Source organism: Lonchura striata, chromosome 33 (assembly GCF_050655825.1).
Source record: "Lonchura striata isolate lonStrDom1 chromosome 33, ASM5065582v1, whole genome shotgun sequence".
Taxonomy (NCBI): domain Eukaryota; kingdom Metazoa; phylum Chordata; class Aves; order Passeriformes; family Estrildidae; genus Lonchura; species Lonchura striata.
This window is the reverse complement of record NC_140735.1, coordinates 3940001-3947500: the sequence shown is the minus strand read 5'-3', so window position 1 is coordinate 3947500 and position 7500 is coordinate 3940001.

Sequence of the window (7500 nt, the reverse complement as noted above, 5' to 3'; positions counted from 1 at the left end):
GTAGACCTGGTGTTCCGGGCGCCGGGGTAGACCTGGTGCACGGAAGCCTCGGGGTAGACCTGGTCTTCCGGGCGCCGGGGTAGACCTGGTCTTCCGGGAGCCGGGGTAGACCTGGAATTCCGGGCGCCGGGGTAGGCCTGTTCTCCTGGAGCCGGGGTAGACCTGGTCTTCCGGGAGCCGGGGTAGACCTGGAATTCCGGGCGCCGGGGTAGGCCTGTTCCCCTGGAGCCGGGGTAGACCTGGTGTTCCGGGAGCCGGGGTAGACCTGGTGCACGGAAGCCTCGGGGTAGACCTGGTCTTCCGGGAGCCGGGGTAGACCTGTCGTCCTACTCCGGGCCCGGCCTCCGGCCGCCCGGCTGCTGCGGCAGACCTGTCGCCCTGGTGTCCCGGGCGGACCTGCTGTCCCGCGCACGACCCACCCTCCGGCCGCCCGGCGCCGGTCTAGAGAGGGAAGGAGCCGGCCGTTGGGAGCCGGCAGCGCTCCCGCCTCCTCCGTGCCCAAAGCGACAGCGGCCCGGCTCCTGCCTCCGTCTCCGGATCCCTCACTGCCTTCAGCCGCTCGACCCCCCTCCCCCCCACCCCGCTGCCGTCCTGCCCCGGGCTCGGACGGGGCCAGGCCGGGCTGGAGCGTCAAGGAAAGAAGGCCGTCAAAGCAGAAGGCTGGGCGAGAGCCGAAGAGAAGGCTTCTCGGCAAAGGGGCCGCCTCTGCCGCGGGCCCCGGCCCTGCTGGCCGAAGGACCCGCCTTCCTCGGTGTCGGCCCGCTCCTGGCCCTCCCGCCGCTGCGGGTGTGCGAACCGGCCGAGGAGAGAGCGGGCGGGGGACGGCGACGGGGGTGGGGAAAGTAGTCTGCGAGCGGCGCCGGGGAGTCTGATGGGGCAGGGCGGGGCGCCCCCAACCGTCGATGGGCGGAGGCGGGGAAAGTCTTCAGGCGGGGCGCCCCCAACCGTCGATGGGCGGGCTCTGAGGGGGCGGCGTCGGATTGCGAGTGTGTGGAGCCGGCGTGTGTGTCACCGTGCCCCTCTCTCTCTGTCTCTCTCTCCCTCCCTTCCCCCCCTCGCCCCCCCGTCCCTCCCTCCCTCCCTCGCTTCCCTTGCGCGCTGGCCCCACTGAAATTCCGTTCGGCCGGGTAGGGCTGCGCGGCACCCCGGGCGGAGGGGGCTGCTGACGCTGCTTCGACGGCAGGCTGACGCAGGCTGCCTGTCAGCTTGGTCTGGGATCGCTCTGGGTACCAGAGGGAAAGAAATAAAGTTCGCCAAGAAAATTCCTTTTCCGGATCAGTTTCTTGCGCCGAGGGAACAGAAGAGTCGTTCTCTTCGAGAAGGGAGGAAAGGGGAAGCGCGGGAAATGAAACCCGAACCCCAAACCAGACCAAGGGGAACCAAGCCACAAAAAACAAAGGGATAACCCCGTAACTCCTAAAACAAACCCAGAAAACTCGAACCAAAAGTCCCGCAACGCACATTCCCCCACCCCCCACAAAAACCCACACCGAGCCCCCCCCCTCGCGCCCGCCCCCCCCACCCCCACCAGGCAAAAAAAGGTAAAGCCGGCCATTGAGAAACGCTCTACTACCCGGGTATGGGGAAATACCTCTTGCCATGGCCCCGGAATAGACTTTTCCTCCGGGCGCCGGGGTAGACCCGTTGTCCGGCCCCCCGGGCTACACCTGGTATCCCGGAGCCGGGGTAAACCTTGTACCCGGCGGCCGGGGTAGACCTGGTATCCAGGAGCCGGGGTAGACCTTGTACCCGGCGGCCGGGGTAGACCTGGTATCCCGGAGACGGGGTAGACCTTGTACCCGGCGGCCGGGGTAGACCTGGTATCCAGGAGCCGGGGTAGACCTTGTACCCGGCGGCCGGGGTAGACCTGGTATCCAGGAGCCGGGGTAGACCTTGTACCCGGCGGCCGGGGTAGACCTGGTATCCAGGAGCCGGGGTAGACCTTGTACCCGGCGGCCGGGGTAGACCTGGTATCCAGGAGACGGGGTATACCTTGTACCCGGCGGCCGGGGTAGACCTGGTATCCAGGAGCCGGGGTAGACCTTGTACCCGGCGGCCGGGGTAGACCTGGTATCCAGGAGACGTGGTATACCTTGTACCCGGCGGCCGGGGTAGACCTGGTATCCCGGAGCCGGGGTAGACCTTGTACCCGGCGGCCGGGGTAGACCTGGTATCCAGGAGCCGGGGTAGACCTTGTACCCGGCGGCCGGGGTAGACCTGGTATCCAGGAGACGTGGTATACCTTGTACCCGGCGGCCGGGGTAGACCTGGTATCCCGGAGCCGGGCTAGACCTTGTACCCGGCGGCCGGGGTAGACCTGGTATCCAGGAGCCGGGGTAGACCTTGTACCCGGCGGCCGGGGTAGACCTGGTATCCAGGAGCCGGGGTAGACCTTGTACCCGGCGGCCGGGGTAGACCTGGTATCCAGGAGCCGGGGTAGACCTTGTACCCGGCGGCCGGGGTAGACCTGGTATCCAGGAGACGGGGTAGACCTTGTACCCGGCGGCCGGGGTAGACCTGGTATCCCGGAGACGGGGTAGACCTTGTACCCGGCGGCCGGGGTAGACCTGGTATCCCGTAGACGGGGTAGACCTTGTACCCGGCGGCCGGGGTAGACCTGGTATCCCGGAGACGGGGTAGACCTTGTACCCGGCGGCCGGGGTAGACCTGGTATCCCGGAGACGGGGTAGACCTTGTACCCGGCGGCCGGGGTAGACCTGGTATCCCGGAGACCGGGTAGACCTTGTACCCGGCGGCCGGGGTAGACCTGGTATCCAGGAGCCGGGGTAGACCTTGTACCCGGCGGCCGGGGTAGACCTGGTATCCAGGAGACGGGGTAGACCTTGTACCCGGCGGCCGGGGTAGACCTGGTATCCAGGAGCCGGGGTAGACCTTGTACCCGGCGGCCGGGGTAGACCTGGTATCCAGGAGACGGGGTAGACCTTGTACCCGGCGGCCGGGGTAGACCTGGTATCCCGGAGCCGGGGTAGACCTTGTACCCGGCGGCCGGGGTAGACCTGGTATCCCGGAGACGGGGTAGACCTTGTACCCGGCGGCCGGGGTAGACCTGGTATCCAGGAGCCGGGGTAGACCTTGTACCCGGCGGCCGGGGTAGACCTGGTATCCAGGAGACGGGGTATACCTTGTACCCGGCGGCCGGGGTAGACCTTGTATCCCGGAGACGGGGTAGACCTTGTACCCGGCGGCCGGGGTAGACCTGGTATCCCGGAGCCGGGGTAGACCTTGTACCCGGCGGCCGGGGTAGACCTGGTATCCAGGAGACGGGGTAGACCTTGTACCCGGCGGCCGGGGTAGACCTGGTATCCCGGAGACGGGGTAGACCTTGTACCCGGCGGCCGGGGTAGACCTGGTATCCAGGAGCCGGGGTAGACCTTGTACCCGGCGGCCGGGGTAGACCTGGTATCCCGGAGCCGGGGTAGACCTTGTACCCGGCGGCCGGGGTAGACCTGGTATCCCGGAGACGGGGTAGACCTTGTACCCGGCGGCCGGGGTAGACCTGGTATCCCGGAGACGGGGTAGACCTTGTACCCGGCGGCCGGGGTAGACCTGGTATCCAGGAGCCGGGGTAGACCTTGTACCCGGCGGCCGGGGTAGACCTGGTATCCAGGAGCCGGGGTAGACCTTGTACCCGGCGGCCGGGGTAGACCTGGTATCCCGGAGACGGGGTAGACCTTGTACCCGGCGGCCGGGGTAGACCTGGTATCCCGGAGCCGGGGTAGACCTTGTACCCGGCGGCCGGGGTAGACCTGGTATCCAGGAGCCGGGGTAGACCTTGTACCCGGCGGCCGGGGTAGACCTGGTATCCAGGAGCCGGGGTAGACCTTGTACCCGGCGGCCGGGGTAGACCTGGTATCCAGGAGCCGGGGTAGACCTTGTACCCGGCGGCCGGGGTAGACCTGGTATCCAGGAGACGGGGTAGACCTTGTACCCGGCGGCCGGGGTAGACCTGGTATCCAGGAGCCGGGGTAGACCTTGTACCCGGCGGCCGGGGTAGACCTGGTATCCCGGAGACGGGGTAGACCTTGTACCCGGCGGCCGGGGTAGACCTGGTATCCCGGAGACGGGGTAGACCTTGTACCCGGCGGCCGGGGTAGACCTGGTATCCCGGAGACGGGGTAGACCTTGTACCCGGCGGCCGGGGTAGACCTGGTATCCAGGAGCCGGGGTAGACCTTGTACCCGGCGGCCGGGGTAGACCTGGTATCCAGGAGACGGGGTAGACCTTGTACCCGGCGGCCGGGGTAGACCTGGTATCCAGGAGACGGGGTAGACCTTGTACCCGGCGGCCGGGGTAGACCTGGTATCCCGGAGCCGGGGTAGACCTTGTACCCGGCGGCCGGGGTAGACCTGGTATCCCGGAGCCGGGGTAGACCTTGTACCCGGCGGCCGGGGTAGACCTGGTATCCCGGAGCCGGGGTAGACCTTGTACCCGGCGGCCGGGGTAGACCTGGTATCCCGGAGACGGGGTAGACCTTGTACCCGGCGGCCGGGGTAGACCTGGTATCCCGGAGACGGGGTAGACCTTGTACCCGGCGGCCGGGGTAGACCTGGTATCCCGGAGACGGGGTAGACCTTGTACCCGGCGGCCGGGGTAGACCTGGTACCCCGGAGACGGGGTAGACCTTGTACCCGGCGGCCGGGGTAGACCTGGTATCCAGGAGACGGGGTAGACCTTGTACCCGGCGGCCGGGGTAGACCTGGTACCCCGGAGACGGGGTAGACCTTGTACCCGGCGGCCGGGGTAGACCTGGTATCCAGGAGACGGGGTAGACCTTGTACCCGGCGGCCGGGGTAGACCTGGTATCCCGGAGCCGGGGTAGACCTTGTACCCGGCGGCCGGGGTAGACCTTGTACCCGGCGGCCGGGGTAGACCTGGTATCCCGGAGACGGGGTAGACCTTGTACCCGGCGGCCGGGGTAGACCTGGTATCCAGGAGACGGGGTAGACCTTGTACCCGGCGGCCGTGGTAGACCTGGTATCCCGGAGACGGGGTAGACCTTGTACCCGGCGGCCGGGGTAGACCTGGTATCCCGGAGCCGGGGTAGACCTTGTACCCGGCGGCCGGGGTAGACCTGGTATCCCGGAGCCGGGGTAGACCTTGTACCCGGCGGCCGGGGTAGACCTGGTATCCCGGAGACGGGGTAGACCTTGTACCCGGCGGCCGGGGTAGACCTGGTATCCAGGAGCCGGGGTAGACCTTGTACCCGGCGGCCGGGGTAGACCTGGTATCCAGGAGACGGGGTAGACCTTGTACCCGGCGGCCGGGGTAGACCTGGTATCCCGGAGACGGGGTAGACCTTGTACCCGGCGGCCGGGGTAGACCTGGTATCCAGGAGCCGGGGTAGACCTTGTACCCGGCGGCCGGGGTAGACCTGGTATCCAGGAGACGGGGTAGACCTTGTACCCGGCGGCCGGGGTAGACCTGGTATCCCGGAGACGGGGTAGACCTTGTACCCGGCGGCCGGGGTAGACCTGGTATCCCGGAGCCGGGGTAGACCTGGTCTCCGTCCGCCCGGGTAGACCTGGTGTCGCGGCCGCCTGCGGAAGTTCACCAAGGGGTCGCTGTTCCAGGCTGCCTCCGGCTATGTCGACGTAGCGGTCGGCCTGCGCTGGCGCACCCTCCCGGTCGACTTCCACTCGTCTCCTTGGAGGCGTCGGCGGCCTTGGACTTATCTTTCCGTATATTGGGAGCGAGGTGACGGGCCGCGTCCCCGCAGGTTTCCAGGGTGCCTGCGTCGCAAGGCGGAGGATAGGGCGGCCGCGCCGCGCGGTCGTCGGGGCAGAGCGAGTGCCGCCTAGGCCGGGTGAGCCGCGTGGCTTGGTCCCGGTTCCCGTCCTGCCCAGGGCGCTCTTTCGGGGGGAGAGCTGCCCGAGAAGCCAGAGAGAAGAGAATGGGCAGTGTGAAGGGCCACCAGAGAGAGAGCCGAGAGCCGAGAGAGACGGCCCGAAAGACCGTGTCGAGAAGCCGCTCGCTGGCCGCAGCGAGGCGGTGAGAAGCCCCGCGTGTGTGTTGCTCCGCTCCGGTCGGCTGCCGTGCCGGCCCGGTTGAAGGGGGGGCGGCCCCCCTGGGACGATCGGTGGCAGGTGAGGCGGCGGCGCCTCGTCCCTTTTCCGCCTGGCCTTAAGCCGGGGCCCGCTCCGGCAGGCATTTTTCCGGCAGCCGGTCCGGTGGCAGTGGCCGGCAGCCGGGGGTCGACGCGGCCGGGCTTTTTTTTTCCCCGGCCCTCGCCCGAGAGCCTCCTCCCCGAGCAAGGCCCGGCCAGCCCGCCGCGGTGGCGGCGCCCGGTTCCCCCGCTCCCGACCTGTTTGCCAGCGTGTCCGTGTCGGAAGGGCAGCGGTGGGGCGCGCGGCCTGGCCTCGGCATTCGCCGCGTGGCCGGAGGGGCTCGGTGACGGCGGTCGCCCGATGAGCCGTGGAGCCGGGGTGGCGGCACCCCGTCCCACCGGCGCGTGCTGTTGAAGTCACCCCCTTCCTCGGCCTTAAGCCGGGGACCCGCCTTGCGGGCGGGCTGTTTTTTTCGCGGGCAGAGAGGGGCCGGCCGCGGTGGCCGGCCCGCCCTAGCACGGACCGAAGCCCCCGGCAGAGAGCAACCCCCGGAAGGTCGCGGGCGAGGCGGCGGCGCCTCGCCCTTCCTCGGTCGTGGCGACCGAGCCCGCTTCTGCCCCGGGCGGTCCGTTGCTATTTTTTCAAGGGCGTGTGCGGGTGCTGTGGGGGGCCCCGCCCGCCCGGCCTCCGATGGCCTTTTCCTCTCGCGGCCCTAAGCCGCGGCACCGAGAAGCGTGCGGGCCCACGAAAGCCGAGGTTGTGTGGAGCCGGGGGGCCGAGCGAGCCCCGAGCCGAGCGATGCCGGTGGGTTTCGAAGGGGGGGGGCAGCGAGAAGGCGGCGCGCGCCTCGCCCCCCCCCGGGCCCCCGGCGCCCGTGGTTAGCACGGGTCCTTGTGGGCCGCGCACGCCATGTGCCTTTTTTTTTTTTTTTTTTTTTCCGTTGATCGGTGCCGTACCCCGGCTTTTCCGAAGGGGAGAGAAAGAGAGGCCGAGAGAGAGAGAGAGAGAGAGAGAGCGCGCCAGCCGCGGGGCGGGCGAAAGCCGGTGGCACCTTTCTCGAACGCTCGGACGGGTTCCCTGGGCAGAAAAGGGTGAAGGCCATCCCCACCCCGGCCCGGCGGTCCCGTCCTTCCGTCGTCCGGCCAGGAGAGCCGTTGTCCGCGGGCGGGTGGCGGCACCCCCCTGGTCTACCCTGTGCCGGGACCGATCCGCGAGCGGATCGGTCCGGGGACGCGTGTCCCCGCTCGCACGCGCGCGGAGCCCCCAAGCCCGTCCGCTCTCGGCCCAGCCGCACCCGTGGCGGCGCCGGCCGGTGGGGCGTGCGCCTTGGTGGGCTGCCGTGGGGCCGTGGTGTGCGTTGCACGCTTTCGGCCGGGCGGTTCCGCGGCTGCTGGGGCTTTGCCTCTGCGCTCCGCTGCCTCCTCTGCCCTCGTGC